Source organism: Lepus europaeus, chromosome 10, assembly GCF_033115175.1.
Source record: "Lepus europaeus isolate LE1 chromosome 10, mLepTim1.pri, whole genome shotgun sequence".
Classification (NCBI taxonomy): domain Eukaryota; kingdom Metazoa; phylum Chordata; class Mammalia; order Lagomorpha; family Leporidae; genus Lepus; species Lepus europaeus.
In genome coordinates this window covers 45,177,773-45,190,611 of record NC_084836.1, presented here as the reverse complement: position 1 = coordinate 45,190,611, position 12,839 = coordinate 45,177,773, and positions in this window count along the sequence as shown.

Here is a 12,839-nt window from a genome sequence, read left to right as displayed (position 1 = left end):
TCTCTGGGTCAGTAGTATGAGAGTAATTTTTTTTTTCATCTCAGCAGCTGTTGACTTAAGAACAATTCCAAAGCAATGGGAAGGGGCATGGAGGCAGCCCATGTCTGCAAATCAAAGCCATATGTGGGATCAAGAAGTCATCTCATTTGATGAATCTGGCACCCACAATCATCACATAGTAGTCCAGGGAGTATTGGTCCCCAAACGGAGTGGTCTGTATTCTGTTAAAGCCAACCACTAGAAAATAGACAAGACCCACTCCCAATCCACACTTCATGTCTAGGACTGAGGAAGACAAGACTAAAGCAGGGATCAGACCCAGACAGGCCATCCAAGGCCATTTATGGAGATTGCCACTGGACATCAACACCTGGATCACAGCCAAGCGAAACCTCAAGTGCTCAGATGACCCTAGAAGAAAGGAACTTGACACATCCACATTCTTTCACAGAACAGAAAAATTTATTGTGGGCATCAGTCATCTAAGTGTGACCATGAAATTCCACATCCGGTTAGCTTTCTGCAATTCCGGACACCTAGTTCTACCAGGGTCTAGGAGAAATACAGAAAAATTTGTGAACACTTCACTCTACAGTTGGGATCATTAGGATTAGCTACAGCTGATCAGCAACAAATCTAGGTGGACCCTTCTGGGGCTGGAGGAAAAACTGACTGAAGCTCAATCAAGGATATGGCTCCAGCCAAAGATTCTCAGCTGTCAGGTGGACTGGAATTCTGGGGGTAACAGGAATGCTCCAAGAACAAAAAGTAAAGTTGGATGTATCAGCCCCTCAAATGTGGTAGCCTGCTGCAGGACGTGCGGGACAGAAGGCATGAGTAAGGGGAGGCTAAAGGAAGAAGCCAGAGAGAAGGGGAGGACACCTGTGAAGATGAAGGCAAGGCTCTCCCCAAGCTTTCTAAACCTATAGCATAAGAACCTACCACAATCCAGATGGGCTCCCAACCTGGTTATAAAGGGTTATGGGTTCAGCTGGTTATACAAGCACAATGGAGCAAATGTCTTCTTATATTTTTAACCTAATAGTGTACAATTCAAAGGCATGCTTGTAAAATCTACCATTTATTTAGTACCACCCTTTGTACCAGACATTCTGCTAAGTGCAAAAGTTTTGATTATCCACCAACAAGGTAGATATCGAGATATGTTACAGAGAAGGCAATGAAACGCAAGGAAGTAAATTCCCCTCTCCCAAATTACCTTATCTCTGCTTTCTTTTTTTTTTTTTACAGGATTCCATAGGATTTATTTCCTTATTAGTATTTTCATAGTTTTCTTATTTTTATATAAGTTGTACAAGTTTCACATATTTCATATATGCAGATTTAGGAACATAGTAACAGTTCCCCTCATTCTCCCTCCCACCCACACCCCAATCCTTCTTCCTCCTCCCTCTCACATTCCCACTCTTAATTTTTACAAAGATCTATTTTCTGTTTACTTAATGATCACATAGTTAACCCTACACTAAGTAAAATATTTCAACAAATATTATGAAGAAATAAAGAAAAGAAAAACACTGTTCCTCAATGGAAGAGAGAAGGACTGTAAACAATCATCGAACCTCACAATGTCTATTTCACTCCTATATGTTACATTTCAGGTATTCTATTAGTTACTCAGATCAGGGAAAACATGATCTCTCTGCTTTCAAAGATTTCCAATCATGACACTGGTTTTCCTCAAGAAATGGTCTCCTAGTTTAATCTTCGCAGTGTTAACCTTTCTATTATCTGGTCTTGGATGTGAGAGATGTCATTAAATTCTTGAGGCCCTGGTTTCCTCATTTATACCAAGAAAGGACAGAATTCCACAATCTCCAAGGTACCCTATGAAACTCAGGAGGACAAGCTCAGAGCAAAGTCTCTATAAGGTAATGTTAGAAAAAGGAATACTCCAGCCTTCGGATAGAAAGGAATGTCAACTTCTGGAGTACTGTTGAGAATAAAAATCACTCCCAGGCGATACGAAGCATTTCATGCTCAATGATTAAATGAACGGAGGAGTCTGCTTGTCGAGCAAAAACCCGACCCTGGTCTGCAATAAAACATCCACCCAAGAGAGGAAATGAAGCCACAGGATTCACAAATTGCCAGAAAGGGCACTCTTCTCACATTTTTACAGAGCGCCCAGTGTTATAATTAAGGAACTCGGTGGGGAGCCTCTACTTGCTTCTAACTAAATGAATTCTGGTGTGCTTCGATGGGGAGGAGTGTGAGTGTATGCTATGTCTGATTTTTAGTGTTCCCTCTTGATATTTCAAGTCATCGGCAGCTTCCCTAAGCTTAGCTTTGATTATCTAATTAGAGCTTAATTGCTGAGATCTTTCTAAGTATCCAACCAGTTGCTCTAAATATGATTTTCCTTACCTAGAAAATTACTTTTATATGTATATTTTTCATGGTGCCCCCAAAATTGAATAATATGAAATGTGAAGGACCAGCGCTGTGGTGCAGCAGGTTAACGCCCTGGCCTGAAGCACCAGCATCTCATATGGGTGCCGGTTCTAGTCCCGGCTGCTCCTCTTCTGACCCAGCTCTCTGCTATAGCCTGGGAGAGCAGTAGAAGACGGTCCAAGTCCTTAGGACCCCGCACCCATGTGGGAGACCCGGAAGAAGTTACTGGCTCTGGATTGGTGCAGCTCCAGCTGTTGTGGCCATCTGGGGAGTGAACCAGTGGGTGGAAGACCTCTCTCTCTGTCTCTACCTCTCTCAGTAATTCTTTCAAATAAATAAAATAAATCTTTTTAAAAAAAGAAAAAAGGAAAGTGAGTACCATCCTTTGTGAGGGCTTGAGGCTGACCCAAGAAAATTACCTGATGATAGGGGTCACAGTAAGCTGTGGAAATAATAGAACATTTTGACATTTTTTTCTTTGAATAATTTGCCTAGGATGATCTAACTGTATCAGAAAGAATACTGGACAATCAAACAGAACTGAGACCTCATCTCAGCTTGGTAATGTACTGGGATTCCGCTAAGAGCTACCCATGGAATTGCATTGAGCTATAGTTGACTCCTCTGCTGAACGTCATCAACAGCCACTTTAGAAAAGTGGTGTGAGGGGGCAAACTCTGTGGCGCACTGGATCAAGCTGCTGCCTGCTGTGCTGGCATCTCACACGGGCACCGGTTTGAGTCCCAGCTGCCCCACTTCTAATCCATCTCCCTGCTAATGTGCCTGGGGAAGCAGCAGAAGATGGCCCAACTGCTTGGGCCCCTGCACCCACATGAAAAACAAGGATGAAGCTCTTGGCTCATGGTTCCTGGCATCAGCCTGGCCCCTCCTTGGCCATTGTGGCTATGTGGAGAGTGAGCCAGTGGATAGAAGATTTCTCTGCCTCTCTGCCTCTTCCTCTCTCTCTTTCTAACTCTGCCTTTCAAATAAAAATAAATATTTTAAAAACAAGCAAGCAAACAACAACAAAAAAAAGAGTGTTGTCACTTGGGCCTCATCCCTTTGTAATCATAACCTCTACTCTACCACCAATGGCTCTACTCCCAACCTGTGTGTACTGATGGTCCTCTTCCCCACTTAATGCTGTATAATTGTTCAAACCTGGTAAATGCCACTCTTAGGATCATTGGTTACTATCCTCACTCTGTCTTTTATGACCTTGTCTAAATATGATCAGAGTCGGCAAACTTGGAAGGCTTCCATAGCCTTGGCAACTCATGACGACAGCCTAGGGTGGTTACTGGCGCCATAAACTAGAGTGTCAATTTGTTGGGTCAACAACAAGAGCCACTGTGCACTTGCTCCTCATGTGGGATCGCTGTCCTTAATGTGCTGTACATTGTGATTTAATGCTATAACTAGTACTCAAACAGTATGTTTCACTTTGTGTTTCTATGTGGGTGCAAACTGTGGAAATCTTTATACTAAATTGATCTTCTGTATATAAAGAGAATTGAAAATGAATCTTGATGTGAATGGAAGGGGAGAGGGAGCGGGAGAGGGGAGGGTTGTGGGTGGGAGGGAAATTATGGGAGGGGGAAGCCATTGTAATCCATAAGCTGTACACTGGAAATTTACATTCATTAAATAAAAGTTAAAAAAAAAAAGAGTGTTGTGAGGGAACAATGAGTTTACTTCCTTAAAGTAAACCCTACCATGATTCTAGTATGATCCTAATAGAAGTGGCAGTCACCATTTATTAAGTGTTGACCTGTATCCCACACTCTGGGCTAAGAACATCACATACAGGAACTTGAGAGAACATCAACTATCAAGGAGGAGTCTTGTAGTATTAACTGCATCTCACTGGAGAAGAGATTGAGGAAAAAGAACCAAAGCAACTAGCCCAAGAACCTCCTGCCAGGGTGGCAATCTTGGGATGGCCACTGCACCATGTTTTCATGAGTATCAGAAGAAATGTGAAACATAAATATGCAATTTGAAATCTTTACACTTCTGGGAAGACAGCAACCCCAATTCAGAGAAAAAAGTCTCCCCATGAGGAATGAAATTTTTCTAACGGTATCCTTCAGAGCAGGAAGGTGTAAAACGGTCCCTCATCTACTCCCATTATAGGATAACAGCTGGTCAGGGAGATCGCTAAAGGAACTGAAAGAGAAAAGAGGCAAAACCATAGGACCATTGCCACAGGCATACAGCTGGAGTCCCCTGGTTGCTCAGGTTTCCCTGGATCCATGCCTTCCCTAGTGAGGGGAACTGCCCTTACAGTTGTGGAAAGCTTAGGAACTATAGCCATGAGATGATCTCCAAAGAAAACTTGCTCATCAGGAAGTAAAGATACTCTACTCAATAATATTTGAAATGGAATGCTGCTATGCCACCCTGAACTGAAAGCAGTCTCACATGTTGCTGGAGTTATCAGCCCTCCTGTATCATTCAAACATAAGGGCCAACATGATAGCAATCCCCCACCAAAACTGCATTTGGAAACTTGAAGTGAATGAACTCTACCGTACCCTACAGCCCTGTCACCTTAAATCACCGTCCTGAAGATAAGCCCCTGCTGGCATTTGCTTTTCCCTTAACCACTGACACTAAACCGGTATTTGAAACAGGAATGAAGAAAACACCCACATTCTTTAATCACTTTCCTCTGTGTCCCCTAGGACTTCATTACCTGCAATCAAGATTAGTCATTTCAGCATTAGAAGGTCCAACACTCTCTGCTGAATTCAAACCTAGACATCCCTTTGGATACTCTTTTCTTTTACAAATCTCTCTCAAGTCCGTTTTTGCTCCCCTAAACCTCACTTGACAAGTGCTTGGAGATGAAACAGTATTCTAGCTTTCTAGTGACCTCTCACATTCTTCCCTTAATTAATAACTCCTGCACTCCGCAACTTGTGCATTCAAGTATGCAATCCTAAATGCCTTTCTTTCATTGTCATCAACCAACTCCCTCCTATTCACATTCACCCCAGACATTAAACAGCATGTGATTCACACACTTCTCTCCACCCCTAGTCTTGCCATCATCCTGAGTGATTTCAGAATCCATGTGCATCCCCATAAAATGCCTTACCTCACAGTTCCTAGGCCTCCTCATTCCAGTAATGTTCAATTTTACTCTGTTACCCACATGCAGAAACACACCCTGAAACTCATCATCCCACAGAATTTCTTCACTGATGAAAATTTAATCATCAATATATGCCACAGCCTGACCACACTACTTACTTAAACTTCCTGTTCCCTGTTAATTCCTTCAAAATTGTTTTCAACTTCATTAAAAAAATGATGCAAGTCCCTTGTCCCACTGCTTCAGGCATCCATTTTCCCCAATCAGTGTCTTTCAGTCTTCATTTCCTTTCCCTTTTGTCCTAGTCCATTTTGTGCCACTGTAATTGGACAACCAAGACTAATTTACAAAGCAGAGATTTATCTCTTATAGTATTCAAGACTAAAAACTCCAAAACTGAGGGGCCAGCATCTGTTGGGGACCATTGTGCTGCGTTCTCCCTTAGCAGAAGGGAGAATAGAGAAGAGAAGAGAAGAGAAGAGAAGAGAAGAGAAGAGAAGAGAAGAGAAGAGAAGAGAAGAGAAGAGAAGAGAAGAGAAATAGAATGAGATGTACATGAGAGAGCAAGAGAGTGTTTAGCTCACTTATAAGAACCCACTCTTTTTTTAAAAAAAAAATTATTTATTTGAAAGGCAGCGAGAGAGAGAGAGAAAGAGAGAGAGAGAGAGAGAATCTTCCATCTGCTGGTTCATTCCCCAAATGGTTGCAATGTCCAGGGCTGGGCCAAATTGAACCCAGGAGGCAGGAGCTTCATTCAGGTCTACCACTTGGGTTGCCAGGGGTCCAAGCACTTATGCCATCTTCCACTGCTTTCTCAGGTGCATTAGCAGGGAGCTGGATGCCAAATGTTTCAGGTGATGGCTTAACCTGCTGTAACACAATGCCTGCCCCAAGAACCCACTCTTGTGATAATCCACTTCCAAGCTAACAGTATTAATCCAGCCATGGGAGGCAGAGCCTTTATGACCTGATCACCAATTAGTTCTCCACCCCCCAACACTGTGGCATTGGGGATTAAATCCCAACACATGAACTTCAGGGGGTGGGGATACATTGAAACCAAAGCACACTTTTAGCCTTTAAGCATCTCTTAGATCAATCTCTTAATAACTTCCATTTTCTTGCTCCATCATGCTTCTTCCAAGTAAGTGCACCAAAATCCTGAACTTGAATCATTCCTACACCTCTTTTTCCTTTGATCTACATTCAGTCTATTAGACAAAACAAGAGAAAACTTATATTACATACTTTTATAAACCCATGATTTTCATCCCTAGATATGACTTCTATGATTTTTTTAGGTACCCCACAGTACTTTCTCACTGTTATTCCTCATACAGGCTGTTTCAAATCCTCACCACATTCAAGTTACCTATCCCCTTCCTCTTAGCACATATCTGTATTTGTCCTTTGGTGGGTAGGGGTGTTATATGATGAAAAACTTAAGGCACGGTATTTAATAAAGAAAAGAGGTTGGGGCTGGTGCTGTGGCGCACTTGGTTAATCCTCCACTTGCAGTGCCAGCATCCCATATGGACGCCGGTTCTAGTCCCAGTTGCTCTTCTTCCAGTCCAGCTCTCTGCTGTGGCTCGGGAGGGCAGTGGGGGATGGCCCAAGTGCTTGGGCTCCTGCACCTGCATGGGAGACCAGGAAGAAGCACCTGGCTCCTGGCTTCGGATCAGAGCAGCTCTGGCTGTTGTGGCCATTTGGGGAATGAACAAGTGGAAGGAAGACCTTTCTCTCTGTTTCTCTCTCTCTCACTGTCTGTAACTCTACCTGTCAAATAAATACATAAAAATCTTTTAAAAAATAAAGAAAAGAGGTTGATTTCTCTTATAGTTCTAGAAGTTCAATGGCATGGTGCCAGCACTGGTTCAGTTCTAGTGAGGATCCTTTTGGTTGTATTTGATTGGACATTAAACAATGTATACATATAGCCAAATATCACATGATATCCCATAAGTATCTACAATATTTATGGCTTTTACATAAAAGAGAGAGAGAGAAAGAGCTCCCATCTACTAATCCATCCCATACCCAACCTCTAGGGCTGCTCTAGGCTAAAGCCAGGAGCCTGGAATTCAATCCAGGTCTCCTGGGAGGTGGCAGGGTAACAGCCATTTGAGTCATCACCACTGCTTCCCAGGATTTCCCATAGCAGGAAGCTATAGTCAGGATCCAGAGCTGGGCATTAAACTCAGGCCCTGTGCTATGAGATTCAGGAATTTCTATCAGTGTTTTAATTGCTAGGCCAAATGATTGCTCCAACACCTACAGTTTTTCTGTCAATTAAAAAAAGACGGGCTGGCGCCGCAGCTCAATAGGCTAATCCTCCGCCTAGCGGCGCCAGCACACCGGGTTCTAGTCCCGGTCGAGGAGCCGGATTCTATCCCGGTTGCCCCTCTTCCAGGCCAGCTCTCTGCTGTGGCCCAGGAGTGCAATGGAGGATGACCCAAGTGCTTGGGCCCTGCACCCGCATGGGAGACCAGGAGAAGCACCTGGCTCCCGGCTTCGGATCAGCGAGATGTGCCGGCCGCAGCGGCCATTGGAGGGTGAACCAACGGCAAAAAGGAAGACCTTTCTCTCTGTCTCTCTCTCTCTCACTGTCCACTCTGCCTGTCAAAAATAAAAAAAAAAAAAACTATTTTTTAACTGAGAAAAAAAAACCTTTGTGACCTTGAAATTGGCAAAAATTTTCTAGATATATATTAGATGATAAAAGAACAAATTGATAAATTGGACTTCACCAAGATTTTAAATGGTTCTTATAAAAACACTATTAAAGCAATGAGAAGATAAATTATAGACTGGAAAAAATACTTTTACATTATACATCTGATCATTATTTAAATCCATAATGTATTAAAAAGTCTCAAAATTCAATTAGAAGACAACAATATAAAAAAAGGGTAAAAAACTCGAATTTTTTTCTTAAAAGATATAGATACAACCAGCACTATGGCATAGCAGGCTAAGCTACCTCCTACAGCATTGGCACTCCATATGGGTGCTGGTATGTGTCCTGGCTGCTCCACTTCCAATCCAGCTCCTTGTTAATGCACCTGGGAAAGCAGTCGAAGATGGCTCAAGCACTTGGGCCACTGCATCCACGTGGGAGACCCTGGCCTTTGGCTTTGGATCGGCCCAGCTCCAGCCATTGTGACCATTTGGAGAGTGAACCAGTGGATATAAAATTTCTCTCTCTCGGCCGGCGCTGCGGCTCACTAGGCTAATCCTCCGCCTTGCGGCGCCAGCACACCGGGTTCTAGTCCCGGTCGGGGCACCAATCCTGTCCCGGTTGCCCCTCTTCCAGGCCAGCTCTCTGCTGTGGCCAGGGAGTGCAGTGGAGGATGGCCCAAGTGCTTGGGCTCTGCACCCCATGGGAGACCAGGAGAAGCACCTGGCTCCTGCCATCGGAACAGCGCAGTGCGCCGGCCGCAGGGTGCCTACCGCGGCAGCCATTGGAGGGTGAACCAACGGCAAAGGAAGACCTTTCTCTCTGTCTCTCTCTCACTGTCTACTCTGCCTGTCAAAAAAAAAAAAAAATTTCTCTCTCTCTGTAACACTGCCTTCCAAATAAATAAATCTCAAAAAAAAAAAAAAACTGATAAAAAACACAAAGATGGCAAACAAGTCATGTGAAAATACTGAACGTCAAGAGACATTAAGGAAATACAAATTGAAATCAATAAAATATGACTACACACCTATTAAGATGGCTGAAGCTAAAAAGACAGATCATGAGGACCTTGTAAAGGTTCATTTTAACGAGGTAATTTTTAGGTGGTAGTGTCTTCATATGGCGCAAATGATCAAAGGCCACAACACACCTGGCCTGTCCCTCATCTGCTCAAAGTGATCCCTACCCTCACTCCACAAGTAATACACAGCCACTTTAATTGGTGTTTTATGTATCTATCCTTCCAGACTTTCTTATGAACATTTAAATATTTATTTTATTTTTCCCCTTTTTAATATAATTCTTAGTATCATGCTTTTTCATACTTTTAAAATTTCAATAGGATAAGAGACAGAAAAGGACCGAGTGGGAGGAGAGAACAGGTGATTGTCTTTGCCTTGTGCAAACAGCAGAAACTGAAAGCAATGCTGTGTCCAGAGGAGACAAGCTGCTAATAGCCATGGTAGATCAACCTATGGAGTTCCATGGGTTTTACTCTCAAGGGATAAAGGTTCAGGACTCAAACAATGAGCAAGCCCTTGATTACAGAAGGGCCAGGATGGACAAATAATCTCAGGAAAACATTTATGGCCACTTGTTCTTCTTCCTTCCACTTAGATTCTCACAAACTCATGAGAAGCGCAAATGCCCAAGACAGGAGCTTTTAGGGTCATCCAGTTTAATTAAAAGCTTGAGTGTTTCCATTTTTCCTTACTATATAAGATAGTAAGTGCAAGAAACTGTGAGACCATGAAGGTAATAAGGGTAATGATAATCATCCTTCGAGTAAGTTCATTCTAACCTCATACAAAGAACAGCCTAGAAACTGACTTCAAAATGAATATCAGCTCTTAATGCTGTTGAGATTTTTCAAACTAGATCATAAACAATACCCAGGAAAACAGGAGCTCCAGAGTCTGCCCATCAAACTGAGATCCTTCCCCATGATCTATTCTGGTAATCTTACATATATTAGGGGCTCAAGAACTTCGATGGATAGTTTCATTTAACCATGCATCAGACAATCAGTGACAAGCAAAATTAAGAGATCTTAATGATATTAAACTATCTTAGGGGCCGGCACTGTGGCATGGTGGGTAAAGCTGCCACCTGTAGTGCCGGCATCCCATATGGGCACTGGTTCTAGTCCTTGCTGTTCCTCTTCTGATTCATTGGCCTGGGAAAGCAATGGAATATGGCCCAAGTTCTTGGGCCCTTGCACCCATGTGGGAGACCTGGAAGAAGCTCTTGGCTTCAGACAGGCACAGCTCCAGCCATTGTAGCCATTTGGGGAGTGAACCAGCAGACCACCCCCGCCCCTATAACTCAGCCACTCAAATAAATAAATAAATCTTTAAAAATAAATAAATAATATAAATTTAAATTATCCTTGACTAAGAGATTCCCTCTCATTTAAATATGTAAATGTATTGTCCTGGATTAAAGGGAATTGAAATTCTTCCTATTTAAAGCTAATTTGAGAGGAGGGGATGGGCAGAAAGCACATAATCTTTAAAAGCCTGTTTTCCTTTAGTTAAGCTATGGACAACACATATTAAAATATCACCAAGGTAGGGGTAACCTGTCTAAAATAGTAAGAAAAATTGAGCAAGAATTTATCAAAATGTATGTTCATTATTTTCATATATATGTGTGTATATATATATATATACATATACATATATGTGTGTGTGTGTGTGTGTGTATAAAGTCAAGCTGGAGGCACCACAATATTGATTTCAAAGCATAGTAAAAGCTACTGTAATTAAAACAGCATGGAACTAGCATAAAACCTGGCACATGGATTAATGGAACAGAATTGCTAAAGGAAAACACAGGGGAAGCGCTTCAAGACATTGGTGTATGTGATTATTCCTTGGATAAGACCTCAAAAGCAAAGCAACAAAAATAAAACTAGACAAATGGGATTATATCAAAATCAGAGGTTTCTGCACAACAAAAGAAACAATGAATAGAGTGAAAAGACGTCTGACAGAATGGCAATAAATATTTGCAAGCTATATATCCAACAAAAGATTAGTATCCAGAATATATCAGCGACTCAAAAATCTCAACAACAAATAAAACAACCAATCCAGTTAAGAAATGGGAAAAGGACCTCAATAGACAGCACTCAAACAAACAAACAAACAAACAAACAAAAAAACCCACAAACATGTGAACAAATGTTCAACATCACCAACAATTTGGATAATGCAAATCAAAACCACATTGAGATATCATCTCATCCATGTCAGAAAAACTATTGTCAAAAAGACAGAAAGTAACAAATTATGGTGAGGATGCGCAAAAGTGAAACTTACACATTGTTGACAGGAATGTCAATTAGTATAGCCATTGGGGAAAACAGAGATAGCTTTAAAATTTAGGAATGAAACTGCAGTGTGATCCAGCAATCCCACTACAAGGTATATACTCAAAAGACATGGACTCATTATATCAAAGAGATACCTACTCCACCATGCTTATAGCATCACTGTTCCACAATAGCCAAGATAAGAAACCAACCACGGTGTCTACAAGCAGTTGAATGGATAAAGAAAATGTATATACACTCACACATGCAATGGAATACTATTCAGTTATAAAAAAAGAAGGAAATTCTGTCATTCGCAGCAAAATGGATAGAATTTGAGGACATCAGTTTGAGTGAAATAAGCCAGACACAAAAAGAAAAATATCATATATTCTCTCTTACATGTGAGACCTAAAATTTTTTAAAAAGCTCAATCTGAACACAGAATTCTGATTATAAGGAGGTTATGGGAGGGATAAAAAAATTTTGGATAAAAAATAAGGGAAGCTGAGTATGGCTCATTAATTGTAAAAAAGATCTTAATATAATATGTTAAAAGGGAAAATGGGGTGAAGGGTACCTGGAACTCTTTGTATTACTACACAATTTTTGTTTTAAAAATTTAAAACTATTCTGACTTAAAATGTTAATAAACATGGGGGCCGGGGAGGCATTGTGGCACAGCAGGTGTTAAGCCACTACCTGTGATGCTGCCATCCCATATCAGAGTGCTGGTTTGAGTCCTGGCTGCTCCACTTCTGATCCAGCTCTCTGCTAATGTGGTGGGAAAGCAGTGGAAGATGGCCCAAGTCCTTGGGCTCCTGCCATCCATGTGGAAGACCCAGATGGAGTTCCTGGCTCCAGGCTTTGGCCTGGCCCAAACCCCGCCATTGAGACCATTTGGGTAGTGAATCAGTAGATGGAAGATATTCATTTCTCTCTCTCTCTCTCTCTCTCTCTCTCTCTCTCTCTCTCTCTCTCTCTCTCTGCCTTTGAAATAAAGAAACCTTGAAATAATGGGCAGAGAAACACAGAGGAATAGATAAATCATCAGAGTGTTCCCATTCACTTGTTCACTCCCTAAGTGCCTGCAATGGCCAGGGTTGGGCTGGGGCTGAAGCCAAGAGTAGAATGCAATCTAATTCTTTCAAGTGGGTGACATGAACCCAATTACTTGTGCTATCACCACTACCTTCCAGGGTCTGCATCGATAGGAAGTTGGAATTGTGAGGTAAAACTGGAACCAGAACACAGGCATTCCAACATGGCACCTGAGCATAACCACCAGGCTGAATTCCCACTCCCTGCACACATTTTCCATGAAATTT